Raw genomic sequence first — 21568 nt, forward strand, 5'->3', positions numbered from 1 at the left:
TGGCATGCCAGATCTCCATTGTGACATGTGGGTTCAGTAGTTTTGGCACACGGGCTTAGCTGTTTCATGGCACACAGGAACTCAGTTTCCCAACCAGGGATTGAACCTCCATCCCCTACAGTGAAAGGCAGATTCCCAACCACTGGACCACCAGGGAAGTCCCGTGATGTCACATCTTAAAAACTCTCTCTTCCACCATAAATACAATAGGGATAGGATCACATATTTATTTCACTAACCCTTTTATTAAGCCAGATCTTCTGTTGTAGGCAAGGCACTTTGTGCGTGCTTGCATGCTAAGTCGCTTCAGTCATGTCTGATGATTTACAACCCCATGGACTATAGCCCACCAGGCATTTCTGTCCATGGAATGTCCCAGGCAAGAATACTGGAGTGGGTTGCCATTTCCTTCTCCAGGGGATGGATCTTCCTGACCCAGGGATTGAATCTTTATCTCCTGCATTGCCCACATTTCCTGCATTGCACATGGATTCTTTTACTGCTGAGCCACCAAGGAAGCCCAAGATACCTTGGTCCCACCTAAAATTTCTATTGTCATTACTGGCCACAAAGAACTAATTCATCAATGATTCCAGTCAACCATCATGACAAGTGCAACACCGGGTGACTAACAGCATATGAAGGTTGAGGTACAGGAATGGCAAGATTCATACCCAAAGAGCACAGACCTAGGTAGGACCTGACCAAGGCCATCCTTGGGAGGCCTGAGGACGAAGTGAGAGCAACGATGGACTGAAGGCAAGGAGTGAAGTGTCACAAGGAGGAAAAGAAAACACAAGATGTAAAAATGGGAGACATTTTCATACAGTTTTGTTTTAGAGATCATTCATAAAGCCATGCACTGGTGGAGCAAGGCGGCCCCTTTGAAACAAAGAAGAAGGACTTTCTAAACATGAAAACTCAGTATATTAAAATCCATAAAAAGTTAAATTTCTTATTTAGAATTAGAAAAGTAAAAACAGTTAACGTCTATCTGAAATGTGAAGTTTTTCAGAAGTTTCTGTAGGGCAGTGTTTTTGTTGTTGTTGTTTTTTTATTTTTAATCCCTTTGAAGAGGCAATGTATCAGTCATAGTGGTTCCTGCTGTGTGTGTGCTCAGTTGCTTCAGGAGTGTCTGATTCTTTGCAATTCCAAGCTCCTCTGTCCATAGAATTTTCCAGGCAGGAATACTGGAGAGGGTAGCCTGTTGGGAGCCGTTCTGAAACTACTGCCAGATGACAAAGTCACGGCACCACTCAAGAAGAAACTGCAAAGCGGTTTCTCTCCTGGATCGTAACCTTCACTCCTTCCTGTTTCTATGCTTTTGTTGTGGCTAACTCTGTTTCATTCTTGGATGGCTGGAGTTGTAGGGGCTTCCATGATGAGGTCATGAGAGTCCGGTAAAAAGAAAAATGATCCCTTGCCCCGGAGAAACATTCCAAAAATGATTAAACCTACTGAGGCCCCTGGCTGGTGGGTCCCTAACACTCAGCCACGGAATAAGGCCATGCTCAGGTCTATGGGGTCGCACAGAGTCGGACACGACTGAAGCGACTTAACAGCAGCAGCAGCAGCAGCAGCGGGGATCAAACCTGGGTCTCCTGCATTGCAGGTGGAGTCTTTACCGTCTGAGCCACCAGGAAGCCCCTGCTGTAGGTAACTGAAGATCCAACTCAACAGACAGGCTTAAATGACAAGGACATTATTACCTATGTAAGAAGGCTTCCAAATGTCACAGTGAGCTTTAGGCTTGTGTTAGTCACTCAGTCGTGTCTGACTCTTTGCTACCCCATGGACTATAGCCCACCAGGCTCCTCTGTCCATGGGATTCTCCAGGCAAGAATACTAGAGTGAGTTGCTATTCCCTTCTCCGAGAGATCTTCCCAACCCGAGGATCGAACCCGGGTCTCCTGCACTGCAGGCAGATTTACCATCTGAGCCACCAGGGAAACCCTTAGGGTTAGTTGAGTCAGTTGTTTACTAATTTGGTAAAGCATCCAGTTCATCCCTTCTCTCCACCCTAACAATGTCAGAGTTATTTAATCCCAGAGTCGTGAGTTGGCTACTATAGACCCAGGCTACAACTTCTCCTTGTTCACAGCTGGTGAGAGAAAGAATTTCTCTCCTGATGTGGGATTAATTTCTTTCCCTTTGGTCTCAGTGAGCCACCCAGGTTCACATACTGCAGAGAAGGGCATCCGCTGATTGGCTTCTACCTGAGGTCCCCAACCAATTCATGAAAGGACTTTGAAATTATGTGATTGGCTGGAGGATTTATCAGGAACTAGAATCAGTTTCTCACAGCGTGGAATGAAAGACCAAGAGAAAATGGGAAGAACAGTTAAGGAAGTCAAGCATGGTGTCCACACTCTAATTAGCGACGCCACTGTGACTGAGATGGGAGTGGAAGGCACAGTCACCCCTCATCCCTTGCTCACCTCTGCCTCTCATTCCTTTTTACCCTTTTTACTTTCCAGGAACTTCTAGAATTCCAGTTTGAAACCACTGTCAGAGTAAGGGCCACATTAACCTACAAGATCAAGCAAGTAAAAACAACCCATAAGGTCAAGCAAGTAAAGACCTTCTCCAAGGGCTTAGAAATTCTGAGCTTATTCAAAGCCTCTTGTGCCACACATTCTTGCGCCTTTAGTCTGTCATATAAATCCTTCCTCATCTGTGCAAGGAGAAGTAACCCAGAATACTGGGTAGGAAGTCCCTGGCCAAAACAAAACAAAAAACAACAAAGCTGAACAACACAAAATCTCATAATTAAGAATTTCTTTAAAAACAAAAAGAATAAAGCCATCTCAAATAGACTCTTATCTCATCCAAGAATATTCTATCCTTCCATATACATTATTGGGAAGAGTTTTGTTTGTTTGTTAATGTTTCAATTTGCCAAAGGAATTTAAAGAAGAAAAACTATTTGGATGTAAATTTTGATACACTTGTTAGAAAATAGTTCTGTTTGGAAACCACGTTTTAGAAATACAGGCATGATTCTCAGCATCTGTAAGCACATGGCCTGGCAACTGCACTGAGCACCAGCTAAACTCACAGGAATTATCAAGGCTACCCTGGGAAAGGCCACCCTGGAGCCCATGTTGATACCAGGGCTGGTTAGTTTTGGCCATTAACTGCCAAAGTGGGTATCCTTTATGAAAATTCTCTTTTTAAAAAAGAAACTTCTTGAGAAATCTCTCAGGAAGCGTGCTGGTTGACCACTAAAATGAATTAACTTATTGTCTATTTTAACATCATAATTACATGCTGTTATTCTCCCACCTATGTAACCTATTTTAGGGACCTAACACTAGCATCTGCCCCAGTCGGATGTTCTGATCAGAACTCACTGCAGCTCATTTGTCTCTCTGGTCTCAAATGCCTTCCATGCTCTTTTTTCTGTATTTCTGGGGCTGACCCCTGCATCAGCATTTCCAGACCTCTTGGCCAAGTTGTTTCCAGGTAAGTCCTAACAGGAGGAGGCCCTAGCAGGAGATTGGAAGATCAGAGGGAAGAAGGCCTTAGGTTATTCCCTTATTTCTCTCTGCCATGTCAGGTCTTCTCTGTATCTTCTCAGTGGCTTCAGCTCCCACTAGTCAGTTCCTCCCTGCATGTTGCCAGCCCCCACCAGACAGACGTGCTACAATTTCAGCTCCCACCAACTGAACCCTTTGGATTCAAGATCTGACATACTTGGTTGAATAATTAGTTTGATTTCTTTGAAGTGATATTTTATAAGAGCACTCATGGATCTCAGTTGCAATATCCCAATTCACATGTGTGGGCAGCTGCAGCCAGCACTCAGGTCCCAGTGACACCACCCCTCTTCATGGTTCCTCCAGCCCTACGGGTGGTAGTTAGTTACTCACTACACTTGCTACTCACCTTCCTTCCCTAGTTGCTCCTTCGGCTCTTCTAAGAACACTGAAAACATTTTCCACTATTACATTCCTCTTCTTGAATTATCTGACATAGGTTATTTTCTTAGCTGGAACTTAATTAATACTGTGGGGAAATAGTTGGGTTTTTTAGACAGAAAGTTATTTTGATATAGCCACCATGCCAACCATACAGAATTACAAATGATGATAACATTCTTTGAGAGTGGAATCATCTTATGCTAAATCGACTTCCGTCTTTCTTTGTTTAAAATTTCTATTGCAGACTATGTTTTATATCAATGCTTGTCCACATGTTTGAATAGTGAGGACTTGAAGTCCTAAGTGTATCAGATAAGCATGAAGACTATCAATAAGGCAGAAACCATAGAGTGGGTTGAGTGAGTCCCTTGGGGGCCTTAGTCTATGCACCGTTGTTTTTCAAATTGCATGTTAAATGTTTCAAGTGCTGTTCAATATCAAGGATGCTAGAAGAATCTTTTGAGTTTAACTTAAAATTGATAGAGCCAAATAAAGAAGCTGTGTTGAAAATTGACACCTACCTCCCATGCTTTCCACTTAGAACATGGGTGCACATTAAAAGGCATACCTAACTTGTAGTTTTTGACCAAATATCAGTTGAACTAAAGGGGAGCAGGGAGTTAGTGCTGGTTGAGTAAGTCTGAAGCTTTGGTTAAAAATTCCCAGAGGAGTCTCAAATCAAATTACATGGAAGCAGAAGCAGACATCCCTGGCAGGACTTGAAGCACTCTGGGGTCTGCCATCTTGAACACAAAGGTGGGATGGCTCAGTGCTTGTCTGTGTTAATTACCACTTAAATCATTAGATAGGATTAGCAGAATATGCATAACTCTGGTGGGGCTTCATTTGCACACGATGACTTTGGTCTTTTCCATAGCAAATGCTGAAGTGTATTATGAGAAAGGAAAATATCCATGATTACATTTCTTTAAAATAGCAGACAGAATGGCTAAAATTTCTTTAGAGAAGAAGCTCAAGTTTTCCGTTTTGCTTTTAAGAAGGACTTGGGAGAAGATTACATTAGACAATTTTGCATCATGCTGCTGACAGAAAAACAAGCCAGGGTTGATAAGAGTGTGAAGAAGATTCCCCACCCCTTGCTCAAAGGAAAAAAAAAAAACACATAAAGCAAATTAAACAGAAACAAGCAGTCGCTCTCTCCCACACCCCTACAAAATAACAAAGAAAAATCTGTATTTTGTTTTTCAAGGTATAGTAGAGAGAGATTTTTTTTTTTCATGTGCTTTCAAATCCTCAGGGACTTTATAATTTATCAAGAAAGACACATTCTTCCTAATGAAAGGTTACTGACCTTCATGAATGTGACAGTTCAATTACAGCCCATTCATATGCAGAGCAGCGTTGATAAAGGATTTGGGAAATGTGACTAGCATAGCAAAAAAAGAAAAATGTCTAGGAAATTATTATTAGTTAAAAAAAATTTTTTTTTTAATTGTGAAGCAAGAATAATAAATAAGATTGGCTCAGGTAGTGGACCCTTTTCTTCTGGGCCCCAGCAGCCCGTTAGATTTGCTTCAATGGGCATGCTGGCTCTTTCTTCATCCTTCCTAATATTTCTGCCTTTTTAATCCTCTGAGCCACTAAACCTAACAAATCGGCAAGCCCTTGGGGTTCTGAAATGCCGGGTTTCAATTTTTTTTTTTTCCTTCTCCCTTTGACTGGCAGGACAAGGTGAAACGTGTCTTAATGTTATTTTAAGTGCTTGACTACTATTTAGATGCCGAAAGGGACTGGAGAGTTATAAGAGGGAGTGTTACATACCCTCAGCCACCCACATCCAGGCACTCAAGCCCCAGTTCACGGGAGGCAGGCCCCTCCAGAGCTGCGAACAGTTAAGCCAGAGCCTGGCTAGACTCGCTGGAGCCAGCCTCCGCCAAACTTGGGTGACACCTGTGAGCGGCTGTTTGCTGAGCTCCTCCAGGTGTGGGAAAGAAAACCCAACTGCCACTCTGTAAATCAGCCCAGAATGGTCCTCTGCCAGGGGTCTCTGGAAGATCCCAGAAGGAGGTTCTTTTTTAGCAACTGCTAGTAGAGATGCTCCTTCAACCATACACTCTTCATTAAGAATAAAACAAAATGCATCAAAATGTAAGATTCTCTCTGGGGGATAACCAACGTAAATATTTTAAACAACTTTGAAAAATAATCATTGTTTTCATTTTTTTGTTCTTTGCCTTGGAAATCAACATCAGCCACATACAGGTGTGGTGTGTCGTCAAATGGTAAACTTTACTGAGAGTTTTGAAAGAACATATGTGTCCCCAACATGCAGTATACTGCCTGGCACATAGTAATCATTCATTATTTGCTGAATGGATCCCCCTTTCTTACAGCATTTCTTTCCACTCCATTTTTGGATAAGCACTCTGACCTAATTATCAATTATTCCTCTCGGATATTTACCCACCCTAATTTACTCTTATAGCTGGCCTTCTTCCTTCACCATTCCTTGGCTACTTCACTTCAAATCACTTTCAATCACGTTGCATCTTTGAACATACATGTCTACTACAGAAGGTATCTTTTAAGGGAAAGATTTGAAGAAGCAAAAATAAGGAGGAAGAGTGTCAGTGTTAATTCTGTGTATGATGCTGGGAAAGACTGAGGGCAGGAGGAGAAAGGGGTGACAGAGGATGAGATGGCTGGGTGGCGTCATGGACTCAATGAACATGAGTTTGAGCCAACTCCAGGAGATGGTGAAGGACAGGGAAGCCTGGCGCGCTGCAGTTCATGAGGCTGCAGAGTCAGACGTGACTGAATGACTGACGATAACAAAATTGGTAAAAAACACAAATCTTTTCCCTTAGGCATTAATATGTGAAGTCATACCTAACTGGTAGAAAACTTTCAAACAGACAATGACCAGCAGCAAAAGCGGTCCTGCTGAGTGTAACATAACTCAATTTCTCTACCTCTGCTTCTCTTGAGCAGTATTCTGAAAAGCTTTATCAGATTTCTTTGCAAATCAGTATGTTAGGAGTTCATGTGGAATGGAATTCAAATAAAATCATCTCAAAATACTATTTCTTGAGTCTGAATATTCCATTTCAAAAAGATTTGTCATTTAAATTTAATACTTTGAGCGAAGTAAATCAGAAAGAGAAAAACAAATATCCTATGTTAATGCATATATGTAGAATCTGAAAAAAATTGGTATAGTGATCTTTTTACAAAAGCAGAAGAACAGACACAAATGTATACCAAGGCAGGGGGTGGCATGAATTGAGAGACTGGGATTGACATATATATACTGTTGATACTATGTATAAAATAGAGATAACTAATGAGACCTACTACTACATAGGCCAGGAAACTCTACTCAATGCTCTGTGATTACCTAAGTGGGAAGGAACTCCAAAAAAGAGGGGATATATGTATACATATAGCTGATTCACTTTGCTGTACAGTAGAAGCTAACATAATACTATAAAGCAACTATATTCTAATAAAAATTTTAAAAATAAAAATATAAATATGATACTCTGAGAAACTAAGATACTTTCAGAATATAATCTAAAGACTAGTAGGGTAGTCTAAGGTTTTGATTAGCTACAGTAATATTTTAATGTGTGTGTCTTCTATTTTGTCCAGTTTTTATTTTGTCCCATGTGTAATTTGACTTATTTTATTTTTAATAGGAGGTGAGGAGATAAGTATGCTGCATCACTCACACATTTGTATCTACTAACAAATACCTTAGATGACAAGGACATTAGCAATTTGACAGTAAGATCTTTTTGAATTTTGAAATAAATTTGTGCCTCTTAATAAGTATAACTGATTTATGTTTTAAAGTAGAGTTCTATAAGCTTTATTGTCTCAAAGTTCACTTTTGTTTAGGTGTCTTATTTATTTTTTGTATAACCTGGAGGACATGTGAGTGTGAAAGGGTTAGTCGCTCAGTCACGTCTGGCTTTTGTGACCCCACAGACTGTAGCCCGCCAGGCTCCTCTGCATGCTAAAAGATACACAATAAAAATTTCCTTCGATGACTATTTTTCTGTGTGTCAGACCTACACACATTCAGAACTCTGGTGTAGTTTTGGGAAGCTTCTCAATGCTTCTGATTCAATGTTGTGAGAAGGTGAATTTGGAATTTTAAAAAATAATCTAGATCAGAGCTGCATACCTTATAGCTCTTAATACTGTTTCTGGTGTTTCTTCTAAAATCTTTTTTTTACTTTGTTAATTTTGGATACCACCCAGAACTACTATTTAACTATTAACAGACTTTCTCTGATGAATATTGTGCTTACAACACACTATTATTAATTTTCTGCTTTATGGATAAAAAACAGAGAGTTGCAAAGACAGTAAGTGGTAGAGCAAACCCTCAAACCTGTGTTTGCCTGATTCCAAAATCTTTTCACTTAACCAGTTCACTACTATGTTTGAAAATGCACTTAGCAACAAGTAACAGGAAATCTAATCCAAAGTGGCTTAAATAATAAGAAGAAAATTGTCACGTGATCCCAGGTAGGGTGGCTCTAGTAACAGATAATTCAGTAACTCAAAATTATTTCAGAGGACACAGATTCTTTCCATCTCACAACTTTTTTTCTCAGGGCATGTTGAGCCTCCTGATCTTGAGAAGGCTGCTATAGCTTTTAGGCATCCCCTTTTTATATGTCAATGCCAGAAGTCAAAATATGGTAAGAAAAACTCATACTTTTTTCCGGACACTTTTTTAAGAGCTAAGAAACATTTCTCTAAAGCTCTCCCTCATACTTCATTAGCCAGAGCTGGGTCATAAGGCCCTTTCTAAATAGCTCATTGATAAAGGAAATTAAATTATCACAAATGATTTACACAAATCAAAATTTATTGGAGCTAGAGCTGTCCTTCCTTCAAGGACATGATGCATGGGAAAAAATGTGGGTAGAACAAAATTTGGTTTCTTTAGCAAAAGTAGAGCATAGCTCCAGTTGTCAACCAATAAAGTCCACTACCACAGAGCTATCTCGTGATTGCCAGGGACAAGAAGAAAAACAGGGAAAAGCTAAAACAGGAAAGTTGGAGATCAATGGAAAAAGAAAAAAAAATTGAAATCTTGTGTATAGCAGGTGTTCTATAATTGCTGATGACAGGAAATGCGTGAAATATAATTTACAACAAAGTTAACCTGACACATATTTAATTTAACAACACATATGTGTTGTTCCATGACATTTCAGGCCAATAGTTTAGTAGTCTGCATAAATAATTGTAATTAGTACTACTTTTTGACAGATCTTTATAGCTTTTAATCTTCCATTGTTAATTAACTAGTTTAAGAATAAGAAACAAGCATTGATGTTCAGAGGCTTTTTATTTTCACTCTTCTTAACAAACAGTTGAACCTTCATCATATACTTACTGACAAGTGCTGGAATGGTTCCCCAAGAAGTGAAATAGCCCATGATTCCTCTACTCATCCCCATCTACCTGATGGGATCCAGAAATGAGCCACCCCACCTCCATTTCCTCTGAGAAGTAACCAGTGGCAGCTAAACAGGTCAAAGTATCAGGACCTATTGCTGTCTGATCAAATCTGAGGCGAGGCTTTTCATAAAGCACAGCAATGAGTAACTGGTTCCAGATCTTTCCCAATTCTGGTAAGGAAGGAAGGACCGGAATCATAGTGCAAGTTTATAAGAGGTTTCCACCATGATTAACAGACACAGCACACTAGATAATAATTGGGAAATCTGGCTCTTCTTTGGCCAAATCCTTTAAATGGTTAAAGTTTTGTTTCCTTAAATGTAAAGAACGTGCTTGTGAATTTCTAAATTTCCTTCCAGCTCTACCTTTAATAATTCCACCTTACCATTTTGCTTTAGGCCAGAATAGTTTAATTCAATTATGAGCAGACACACAGAATTGTATCTGAGGTGATTTCATATATTACTGATTTTAATTAGTTAAATAGAGTCCTAGAAATTTAGGTTTGTTGTTGTTGTATAGTCGCTAAGTCGTGTCCAACTCTTTGCAACACCATAAACTGCAGCATGCCCAGCTTCCCTGTCCTTCACTATCTCCCAGAGTTTGCTCAAACTCACATCCGTCTTCACAGCATCAGGGTCTTTTCCAATGAGTTGACTCTGCATCTGGTGGCCAAATTTAGGTTACTCTCTGCAGTTTGATGTTGCCAATAAAGAGCTCTACTATAATCTAAATGTGGGCCAGTTCCTTGAGAAAAGCTAAAGCATTTTGTTACATATGTTGTTCTCTTTTTGGAACCCTGAGCCCAAGTTTGAAGTTTTTTAAGCTAGTCCAAAGAAAACTGAGATTAAGCAAGACTATTATTCTCTATTATTATTATTGTTGTTTTTGTTGTTATCCTCTATTGGTGGCATAAGAAACTCCTTTGATGCAGCATCATTAGAATGCCAAAAATGGGCAATTTCTGGGACCCTTTCTTTGATCCCGAGAATGTATCTTCCAGACAATCCCTAACTTGACAGGGTTAGACATTCTTGCTGATTAGCCTTGAATTCCTGGGTGGACCATCCCCAGGCCATCTGAGATGGGACCACACAGGTCAGAGAAACTGTTCAGTTGCTCCATCCCAAGCAGCTCTCTCCATGTGCCCATGTCCCTCTGCCAGCATCCTGTCTCCCTTCTCTCCCACTCAATGCGTCACTGGTCTTTTGACAGTATCACTGTGGATCTCAAATCCTTGCCTACCCAGTAGGCTGACCAAAAACTGGCAAGACCAGGGCACAGCGTCCACCTCTCTCTGCTGGGTGAGTCCACTGCCTATGCCACAGCCACCAGGAGCAGCCTCTGCTCTCATCTCCAGCCGCACCTCCAGCTAGACCACCCTGACCTCTGGACTCTTTCTCAGAGAAATAATGAACAGTTTTACTGCCCTGGGAAGAAATGTGGCTCCTGGACATAGCCTGATTCTGCTAGCTCTTCCCACCTACCCTCTTCATCTTTTTCTTGGAGGAATCTGAGCAAAATGGGAGCCTTGGAGTCATCTTCTCTTTTTGATGCTGTGCTTTCACACTGGCAGGAAGAGTCTAAGGTGAGGATTCTAGAGCTCCTCAAGGAAGGGCTCAGAAACGCTCATCTGTTTTCTTGAGTCCCCAGAGCCTATTCAAGCTGTCACTGAGCAGATTTGTAACAATTATTTGCACACCAGCAAACTTGTAACAATTATTTGCACACCAGCATGTGCGCTTGGCTTCCCAGGTGGCGCTACTGGTAATGAATCCATCTGCCAATGCAGGGGACACAAGAGATGTGGCTTTGACCCCTGGGGTTCCAGAAGATCCCCTGGAGTAGGAAGTGGCAGCCCACTCCAGTATTCTTGCCTGGAAAATCCCATGGAAAGAGGAGCCTGGCAGGCTACAGTCCATGAGGTCACACAAAATCAGACATGACTGAGTGACTGAGCACAGAGCACGTGTGCTTATACTATTTGTCACCCCAAATGCCCAGCTTTCTGGAAGGAGGGGCTTCTACTTCCAAGGTACACTCAGCTCTGATGTTCCAAAACCTGTATAGTTTAGGAGCCCCATTCAGCCAACATCTCCCCTTGTCCTGAGCAGTTCTCAAGTACCAGATTTTACATTCATCTAGTTTACTGACGGAATTAAAGCAAAGGAACTCTCATGCATATAACTTTCTCTGGGAAGGTTGAGCCCACTAGCGTAACTTTCATCTTTCTTTATGCTTACCTACTCTTCAGAATAAGTGTTATTGCTGAAAAAGCACATTTCAAGTTTGGAAAATCTGAAAGTATGACATAATCATAGCATATTGGTCCAAAAATGTGTACAAGAAGGGGAAATGTCAGTAAATATTTGCTAATTTTCACACATTTACTGATTGTTGTTTGGAATGTTTTGCTTAATTTTACTTGATTTTACTGAAATTGGAGAAGATTTTACTAATTGGAGAAGATATGCACATTGGACCCAACCTCAGCGTATGCTTTGCAAATTTAATTAGAAACTGGCTAGTGTGACTGGAGAGTATAACCTACTTGAGAGTAGGTTATATTTGCTGAACTGGAGATGAGAAATTTTCTTTTGTTTCTTTTAAGCCAGATTCAGATGGTTCAATAAACACCACTTAACTGGGACAGACTTGATCAGGGAAGTTGCTGAATTGGGAAACCAATTAAGTCTAATGATAATTAGCATGTGCTGCTGCTTAATTGGGATAGGTGGTCCACGGAGTTGGTATCACTGTAGGTAATTAAATGATGCTCTTGGCGGATACGAGATAGAGTCTTCTTGATGCTTTCAAGACTGAAGGCAATTTATTTCCTCTCTTGATCATGCTATTGCTAGTTGAGGAAAACTCAATTTCTAAATGATGCCTTCAAAAGTTCTACTTGTTTTGAAAGGACTTCTTTGTGTGTGTGTGTGTGTGCGCGTGCGTGCATTTCTCTCTCTAAATGGACTGGCAAGAAATGCAAGTTTTATGCATTTTTTCAAATGCAAAGAATGAGACATGGAGAGTTGGAGTGACTTCCCCATAGTTATCACCATATAGTGGTCAAACATGGATAAGAACAGGGAACTCTACTATTCCTCCCCAGTGATTCAGCACAGGGCTCATCAGCTGGCTGCCAGGTTCAGAGAGGCTTGATGGAGTGGTGGGAAGAGGCTGCCTGACGTTTGTTACTGCCCCACAGAGATGAGACGCTTTGCTTCTCTGGGCTTCAGGGTACTGCTTTTATTAAATGATGGTGTGGGACTAAAGAGTCACTAAGATTCCTTCCAGCTGTAAAAACAAAAGTACTTCAATTTTGTGGCGTTAACCTAAAAATTGTCATCGGAGAAAAAAACTTCATCATTACCAGTTATAAAACCTTTCATCATATGGCTGTGCGTGCTCAATCACTCAGTCGTGTCTGACTCTTTGCGACCGCATGGACTGTAGCCCACCAGGCTCCTCTGTCCATGGGAATTTTCAGGCAAAGATACTAGAGTGGGTTGCCATTTTCCTTCTCCAGGGGATCTTCCCGACCCAGGAATCAAACCTGTGTTTCCTGTGTCTCCTGCATTGCAGGCAGATTCTTTACCTGATGAGCCATCAGGGTATATGGCCAGGTCACTGGCAAAAAGTAATAATGATCTCAGGCCCTACATTTAAAAAAGTATTACTGAACAAGATGTAGCTGTGTGCTTCTTGTAAGGTTGGGAGAGAGGTGGGGGTGGGTCCTCATGGAATGATTTCTTGTCTGTGCTGTGAAAAAAGCTTGAGTCCACGGAGAGGCAAAGAAAATGGAAGAGATACTCATGAGTCTGGACAATCTTAAAAGCATAAGGAAATGAAATATAATAGGAAAGGAAAGTAGAAGACAGTGAGATGTGCTCAGTTCTGTGAAAGGCAGAAAAACCTGAGTGTGCAACGATGAAGAACACTGGTTCCTAGGAGTCGTACAGGACAAGACAGTTGAATAACCTTGAACATAGCACTCAGAAAAGATGGGAGTGGGGAAACCAGGCTCTACTGGGAAGAATGTCCTAAAGGCCCAGAGAAGACATGAATAGAAGTTATTAGTGGGATCTACTCTACAATTTTTCGGAATTAGATATGAGTTCAAGATACTGAATCCAAAACTCCTTTCTTCTATTTTTCCTATAAAAGTCAGCATACTACCAAGCCTTTGGACCCCAAGATACTCAATCATAATAGAAATGTGATGATTAAATAATGTGTAGCATCCAGCCTCCCCTAGCTCTTTTTTTCCTTTCTTAATTTGTCTCTCTGAGCTCATCATTACCAAGAAACATCACATTCCTCCAAGAAACGTACACATTACCTCCAAGAAACATCACCATCAATTCTCTCAGTAGATCGCTGATGACTCATGATTATACTTTGAATATTATCTTAATTGGCAGAATCCTATACTGTCCTTTGAACTTGCAGATTGCTTTAAATGTCCTATTGATCTGCTAACAGTAAATTCTGTCTAAATATTTATTTGGGGGTCATGGTGTGGAGATAAATATCATAGAAATATATGTAAACATATGCACATATATACACTCAGATAGAGATGAAAATATAATTTTCTTATATTTTAAAAACAAAATGATATGTACTTTAGAATGTGTGTTTTTTTAAAATGATTTTGTTTCACCTATTAGACACATCCCAGATTATAGCCAGTGAAAGGGCACATTTAGGTGACTTTATTCTTTATTCCTATTTGTGCTATTACATGCAGGCTTGTAAAAAGTCAGTGAAACATTGCCAACTACAGTGTGAGAGAATGCATATGGTTGATTTAAGAATAAATCAACAAACAAATAGGCATAGAATTGCCTGTGCACTGCTTCAAGCTCAGTTGCCATTGTCTTTGTGGAGGAGTTACTGATGTTTAAGCGGCCAGTAGGAATCTGATGACAGTGGCCCTAAGCTAAATGGCATGAGTTCCAAGCTCCATCGTGAAATTTACCTACTTCTATTGCCCTTCTTCCTGAATTTTGTAAATATAAGATCTACTTCTACTGGTGTCAACTGTGCATTACCCTATTATATTACTTATCATTTTATTATTCAGATGGCCCTTAAAGAAAGATATCTTTGGTGTACACATAGACTTTCCGAACATTTCCTTCATTAAGGAAAAACCTATCCATCTGGAAGTAAGGGCCCTGGTATAAGTAAATCAACAGTATCTCCTTGAAGTGTGTTCTTGGCTGTCACTTGGGAAGTGCAGTCAGGCGCACAGGAAACAGAACTTTGGAGCGACTGCAGTAACTCCAGTCAAGCTCCTTGACCACAGGGACAAAACAGTTCACTGAAGCTTCAGCTCTGGTGACCTTTATACTCTCAATGCTTTACCGCTTGATTAAAAATGTGCTCATGCTTCAAGGCAGATTGCCGACAAGGTTTATAATAAGGCACAAACACACGGAGAGATTTACCAAAGGTACTTTATGTGACCATTTTTCGGGAATATGATTTTGGTTAGGAAGTTACTAGAGCCGGAATGACAACTGCTCTTTAAGTCCCTGGTAAGGTTTCCAAATCCGTTCACGTGGAAATCAAATTGCACCTGAGCAAATATTGAAGGGTGGAGCAAAAGGACAGAATAGCTTTCATTTTGCAACCACAAAGATTACAATAGCTCAGGCACATATTTTAGGAAAATAGTTTTTCTTATGTGAAATCACTTTGCGTGAAATTGTGAGATCAATTTTGGTGGCATGGATAACCTGAGTTGTTTTTTCGCAACAATAGCCTCCAGGAGAATTAGGATGTAACTCCTCATGGAAAAATAAATGGAAAAAAAGAGCTCACCTTATGTTTTTCCACCTAACAAATAACATCAGTGATGTTGGTAGATTGTAGATGGCAGATGATACGACATGATGGTCGATGGAAAAACATAATCTAGAAATTGATAAAAGCACTCCAAATCTTTCTCTAAAAAGATGACAGTCATAAAACAGGGCCAATATTTAAAAATTGATACTAATAATAGCTACTTGTAGAGTGTTTAATGTTCTGAGGACTATTCAGAGAGCTCTACAGGGTTTCCATCACCTAATCCTCACAATGCTTCTGTGAGTTAAGTACAATCATTACTTGGTCGCATCAAAAGGAAACTTAAGCATCTTGTTCTGTGTTATACAGAGACTAAGAGAGAGATTAAGCATCTTGTTATATGCTATATAGACATTATGTTAGAACTCAAACTGAGGCAGTCTAATTCTGAAGACCTTTCTCTTAAGCCACATATGACACAATCTCCATGTTTACTTTAGTTATAAACAAAGATGGCCTCAGTGACCAGAGATGGTCAACCCATCAATACCAGGGTATCTATTTTGAAATAAACTTTAAAAAGTAGGAAAGATTCCACCAAGTTTTTCCTGAGTAGCAAGATCACCTGAGTAAACTAGTATCTCTCTCACAAGTTTGAGGCAAAGAAGATTACAGTGGGTGAAAATATGAACTTTTGGAGCCAGACACACCAACACGGAAAGTGTAGTCAAGTCCCAATATACATTTGGCAAGTTATATAACTTTATCTCCTGCATTGCAGGGAAATTCTTTACCATCGGAGCCACCAGGGAAACTCATCTATGTCTATTTTCACATCAAGAAAACGATGATAAAAATAGTCACCTCAAATATTTTTTAAAATTAGGACTAAAACAGATTATATTCCTCAGCTGCTTAGTCAATGACACTTAATATGCAACTGATCAAGGGCAACTGTCACTATTATTACTTAAAAACATTTGAATAAGGAGCATTAACTAGAACTGGAAATTCCAATTTATTTGCTATTTCTTATTTTCTATTCCATATACTCTTTCTTTTCTCTCTCTTCCTTCTTTTCCTGTGAATATTATGAAGGGGAATGTTCCTCCTGGAATAGTATTTTTATAACATCGAGTTTGAACTCTTTGGGAAAAAAGCAGTTGTTTAAATTTACCTATAAGAAGCAATGAGGAATTAAAGAAAAAATTGAGATAAAAGTCAGTCTATGGGTGGCTCAGATGGTAAAGAATCTGCCTGCAATGTGGGAGACCTGGGTTTGATCCCTGGGTAGGGAAGATCCCCTGGAGAAGGTAATGGCAACCCACTCCAGTATTCTTGCCTGGAGAATTCCATGGACAGAGGAACCTGGCAGGGTACAGTCCACGGGGTCTCAAAGAGTCAGACATGACTGAGTGACTAACGCTTTCACTTTTTTCAAGGGCAAGGGAAATTGTCTTTTAGGGAGTGGTGATAAATTAATAAATTGAAAACAGAAGGCATGAAAGAGAGAGGGGGGACATGTCTTATACCAAACAAAGAGCATGCCTAGAAAAAATTTGACAGGGGTTGTCAAAATCTGCCAAGTATGATATGAATTATTTGAGACTATCCTTTGGTATGGGCTTCCCTGGTGGCTCAGTGATAAAAAATCTGCCTGCAATGCAAGAAATGCTGGTTTGATCCCTGGGCCAAGAGGATTCCCTAGAGAAGAGAAGGGAAACCCACTCCAGTCTTCTTGTCTGGAGAATCCCATGGACAGAGGAGCCTGGTGGGCTACAGTCCATGGGGTTGCAAAGAGTCGGACATGGACGAGCATGAACATCCTTTGGTACAAGTCCATGATTCTCAAACTTAGCTCTACTGCAACAGCTGGGAAGGCTTAAGGTTTTTTTTCATTGTGGCAAATATAACATAAAATTTACCATTTTAATCTAGTGGTGTGTGTTCCATTCACTGCTGCTGCTGCTGCTGCTAAGTCCCTTCAGTTGTGTCCAACTCTGTGCGACCCCATAGACGGCAGCCCATCAGGGTCCGCCGTTCCTGGGATTTTCCAGGCAAGAGTACTGGAGTGGGGTGCCTTTGCCTTCTCCGTTCCATTCACTAGTATTCGTTATATTCACACTGTTTTGCTACCATCACCACCGACCTCAGAGCCTTTTAATCTAGTCAAACTGGCCTTTCTCCCTCATTCCAGTTCCTGGCAAGCACCTTTCTATTTTCTGTCTCTATAAATTTGACTGTTTTATCCACCTTAATTAAGTGGAATTACATGGCTTACTTACTTAGCATAATGTCCTCAAGGTTCACCCATGTTGTAGCCTGTGTCAGAGTTCCCTTAATTTCTTTTTTTTTTTTAAGGCTGAGTAACATTCCATGGTATGTATATATCATATTTTGTTTATCCATTCATTATTTGATGGACATTTGTATTGCTTCCATCTTTCAGCTTTTGTGAATAACGCTGCTATGAACATGAGTATACAAAAATCTGAGTTTCTATTCAGATTTCAATTCTATTCAATTTCAGTTTCAATTCTATTCAGATTTCCCACTTTTTTTTCATGATTCAGTCATGGAAAGTTGTATGTTTCTAGGAACTGGTTTATTTCATCTAGCTTACCCAATCTGTTTACATATAATTGTTCATAGCACTCTCTTAGAAGCCTTCATGTTTCTGTAAAATAGGTAGTAATGTACCCTATTTTTTACTTCTGATTTTATTTGAGTCTTGTCTCTTTCCTCTTAGTCAATATAGCTAAAGGTTTGCCAATTTTGTTAATTTTTCTGAAAAACCACTTCTGGGTTTTGTTGATTTTCTCTATTGTTGGGGAGGCTTTTTAAAAAGTGCTAATATCCTGTTCCCAGATGTCCTTCTTTAACTTAGTGTGAGATGGAGTTTGTATATCAGTATTTTCTAAAAGCTTCCTTGGTGGTTTTAATGTGTAACTACATTTTAGAATCACTACTATAAGAAATTCTTGAGGCTGGAAGTACTTAACAGCATTTTCATAATTCAGTATTTAGGTTTATGACAGGGGAATTCTTGTAGAAGATAATGCAAAATAATGCTAATGGAATGGGTCAGTAAAAAGTGGTGAGTTGGAATTTTAATGCTGGGTTCCTCTCTTACCTCATAATGAATGACTACTTGTGTTATGACAACGTAGTTAATAAATATTCACAATAGATTAGGTGTTGTACTGAATAAACAAAGTGTACTGTTAATCCCTCCACTCAAAAAAACTGACAAGAGTCAAGAGAACCAAACATGTATCATTTAAGTTCATTTATAAAACTTTCATCTGTAATACTTCTGAGTTCTTTGCCCAAGCTTACTTCCCATTATCTCCCTGTTCCTAGAACTACCAAAACAAAACTTTCCAAGGAATTCTAACTTTAGTATTTCATGTAATCTAAGACACCAACAATTTTAAGATGTAATCATTTTGAATGTTTTAATAAAATCTCCCCAAAGGGCACTTTCAATAAAGATTATGACACTGTATCAATTGTAAAATGCATCCTAGTTTAAGAGATATTAAAATGTGAAAAAATAAGTATCTTTGGATCAATGAAATATGCAATGTTTCTCCTCACCTAGGCAGAAAGATAAATTGATAGGGACAAAATAACACAGGGCTTCCCTGGTGGCTCAGATGGTAAAGAATCTGCCTGCAATTCAGGAGACCTAGGTTCAATCCCTGGGTCAGGAAGATCCCCTGTAGAAGGGAATGGCTACCCACTCCAGTATTCTTGCCTAGAGCATTCTATGGACAGAAGCGTCAGGCAGGCTACAGTCCATGGCATTGCAAAGAGTTGGACGCGACTGAGCAGCTAACACTTACATATGCCAAGGGATGCTTGCGTTTATATGGCTAACCAAAGGTTGGCTGTGTATCTATTTATCTGGGATAGTGGACTTCTGCTGTAAGAGTCAAAGGAACACAAGAAATGTGTTCTTGATGTCTCTTCCAATGCTTTTAATATAATTCAAAACTTTAATGTTTACCAGATAACTCAAGACATGTGCTTTTGATAGAAGGAGCAGTCAGACCATGTCTGTTCTAGATATTTGCTCTTGCAAATATTTATCTTGTCCAGGTTGGGATGAAGCCAGTTTATCTCAGTCCAAATTTCCACCTCAGTTATGCTGAGAAAGCAGACAAAATGAAGCATCTGGATCAGATGAAATAGCAAGACCACAAATCTGAATCCATGCCCATGCTGGTGGTCTTGCAGAACCAAATACAGTGTGAATGACTCTCCCTTGATATTTGGGAATTTGACCAGATCACAGGAGGGAATTCATAGTGAAAGATGTAAACATTAAAATACTCCAGGAGAATTCCAGAATATCATGATTACTTTTAACCCAAACAAATGAAATGACCTGCCAACATATGTGATTGTGCTTCCAGGTTAGAATTCAGGTCAAGTTTTCTGTGCAGAAAATCAAGACCCCTTGGTTCATCTGCTTCTCCCTCTCACACTTTTTTCTTCCTACATACATATTTTGTGAAGATTTTTTAAGTTTCCTCATATAATATGCCACTCTCACTCAGTTTTCTCCTCCTTTGAAAATGTAAAAGACTCCTTTAAATAGAATTTGCTTTGTCAAATCCAAGATAACAAAGGATTAAAGAAACAGCCAGCTGTTTTTGATAGTTAGAAGTGGGGAAGGAACAAGCTAGAAAAATTTCTGTTTTATGCATGTTTAGCTGCTGTTAGGTTCCTCCTTCCTTATTTTATTGTCTCGTCCCTTGGGGAGGGGCACTAGGTTTTCACCCTCCACCCTTGATTGTCAAATCTCATGAGGAAAAAGCAACAGTGACTAGTATTTAAGTCCTCTCAAATTATCCACCCTCCACCCCCCCCACACTGTCTCCCAAACACAGACATGCAAACTCATTGTTTCATATGTAGCCTTTTAGTTTTCTGACTTGGGGATATAATCCTTTTTAACTTCTCATCCTTAAAAATGCATGAAAAAAGGTGAAGGTAGCTGAAACTAATAACAACCAAGAATAAGAATTTGGTTCCTGGACAGACTTCTGGAACTCTGAATAGACAAAGCAATCCTGAGAAAGAAGAACAAAGCTAGAGTCATCACATGCCCTTACTTCAAACTATGTTACAAAGCTATGGTAAACAAAACAGTGTGGCATTGATATAAAAATATATAGATCAATGGAACAAAATAGAGTGCCCAGGAAGAAACCCACACATATATGGTAACTAATTTATGACAAAGGAGCCAAGAATATACAATAGGGAAAGGATAGTTTCTTCAATAAATTGTATTGGGAAAACTGGAGAGCCACATGGAAAAGAATGAAACTGAATCACTTCTCTTACACTATACACAAGAAAATGAACTCAAAATGGATTAAAGACTTGAATGTAAGACTTGAAACCATAAAACTCTGAGGAAAAAATCATAGGCAGTAAGCGTCTTGGCATTAGTCTTGGCAGTGATTTTTTAGATGTGACTACAAAACCTAAGGCAACAAAAGCAAAAATAAACAAGTGGGGCTACATCAAACTGAAAAGCTTCTGCATGGCAAAGGAAACCACCAACAAAATGAAAAGGCAACCCCATTCAGTGGGTATAAATACTTGCAAGTCATATATCTTAAAGGCAGTCAATATTCAACATATATAAAGAACTCCTACAACTCAATAGTAAAACACAAAGAACTTGATTTTCTACCCACAAGATGGGTAGAGGATCTGCATAGACATTTTCCAAAGAAGACATATTGATGGAAAATAGGTACATGAAAAGATGCTCTATATTACTAATCATAGGGAAATGCAAATCAAAAGCATAATGAAATATCACCTCACACCTGTCAGAATGACTATTTTCAAAAAGATAAAAAATGAAAAGCACTGGTAAAGATGTGGAGAAAAGGGAACCCTCCTAGTACACTCTTAATGGTGATGTAAATTGGTGCAGGCACTATGGAGAATAGTATGGAGGTTCCTCAAAAAATTAAAAACAGAACTACCATATGATCCAGAAATTCCACTTCTGAACATTTATCCAAGGAAAATGAAAACATTAACTCAAAAAGATATATGCACCTGATGTTTATTACAGTATTATTTACAATAGCCAAGATATGGGAACAACTTAAGTATTCATCAACACATGAATGGATAAAGAAAATATGGTATATATACAATGAGATATTAGTCAGCTATGAAAAAATGAAATATTGCCATTTAGGATGGAACTTAAGCGCATTATGCTAAGTGAAATTAGTTAGAGAAAGATAAAAACTAGATTATCTTACTTATGCATGGAATCTAAAAACAAACAAACAAGCTCATACTCAGATACACAGAACAGATTGTTGGTTGCTAGAGATGGGGGTGGAGGTGGATGAAATGTGTGA

The 21568-nt window shown here is 39.4% G+C and overlaps 1 protein-coding gene across 6 annotated transcripts in view; it reads right to left on the reverse strand.

Annotated features, from left to right (window-relative positions):
* The window catches only part of LOC145516678 (uncharacterized), a 744489-nt gene that overhangs the window by 148094 nt on the left and 574827 nt on the right, over positions 1-21568 (reverse strand). The window contains exon 3 of one of the 6 annotated variants that reach the window (XR_014061652.1): positions 3889-4008. The exons of the other annotated variants lie outside the window; for them this stretch is intronic. The gene's annotated coding sequence lies outside the window, so the exon portion shown is untranslated. The remainder of the gene's footprint in view (positions 1-3888; positions 4009-21568) is intronic. 6 annotated transcript variants of the gene reach the window in all.

This window comes from Giraffa tippelskirchi, chromosome 8, assembly GCF_054371585.1.
Source record: "Giraffa tippelskirchi isolate mGirTip1 chromosome 8, T2T-mGirTip1v1.2.pri, whole genome shotgun sequence".
Lineage (NCBI taxonomy): Eukaryota > Metazoa > Chordata > Mammalia > Artiodactyla > Giraffidae > Giraffa > Giraffa tippelskirchi.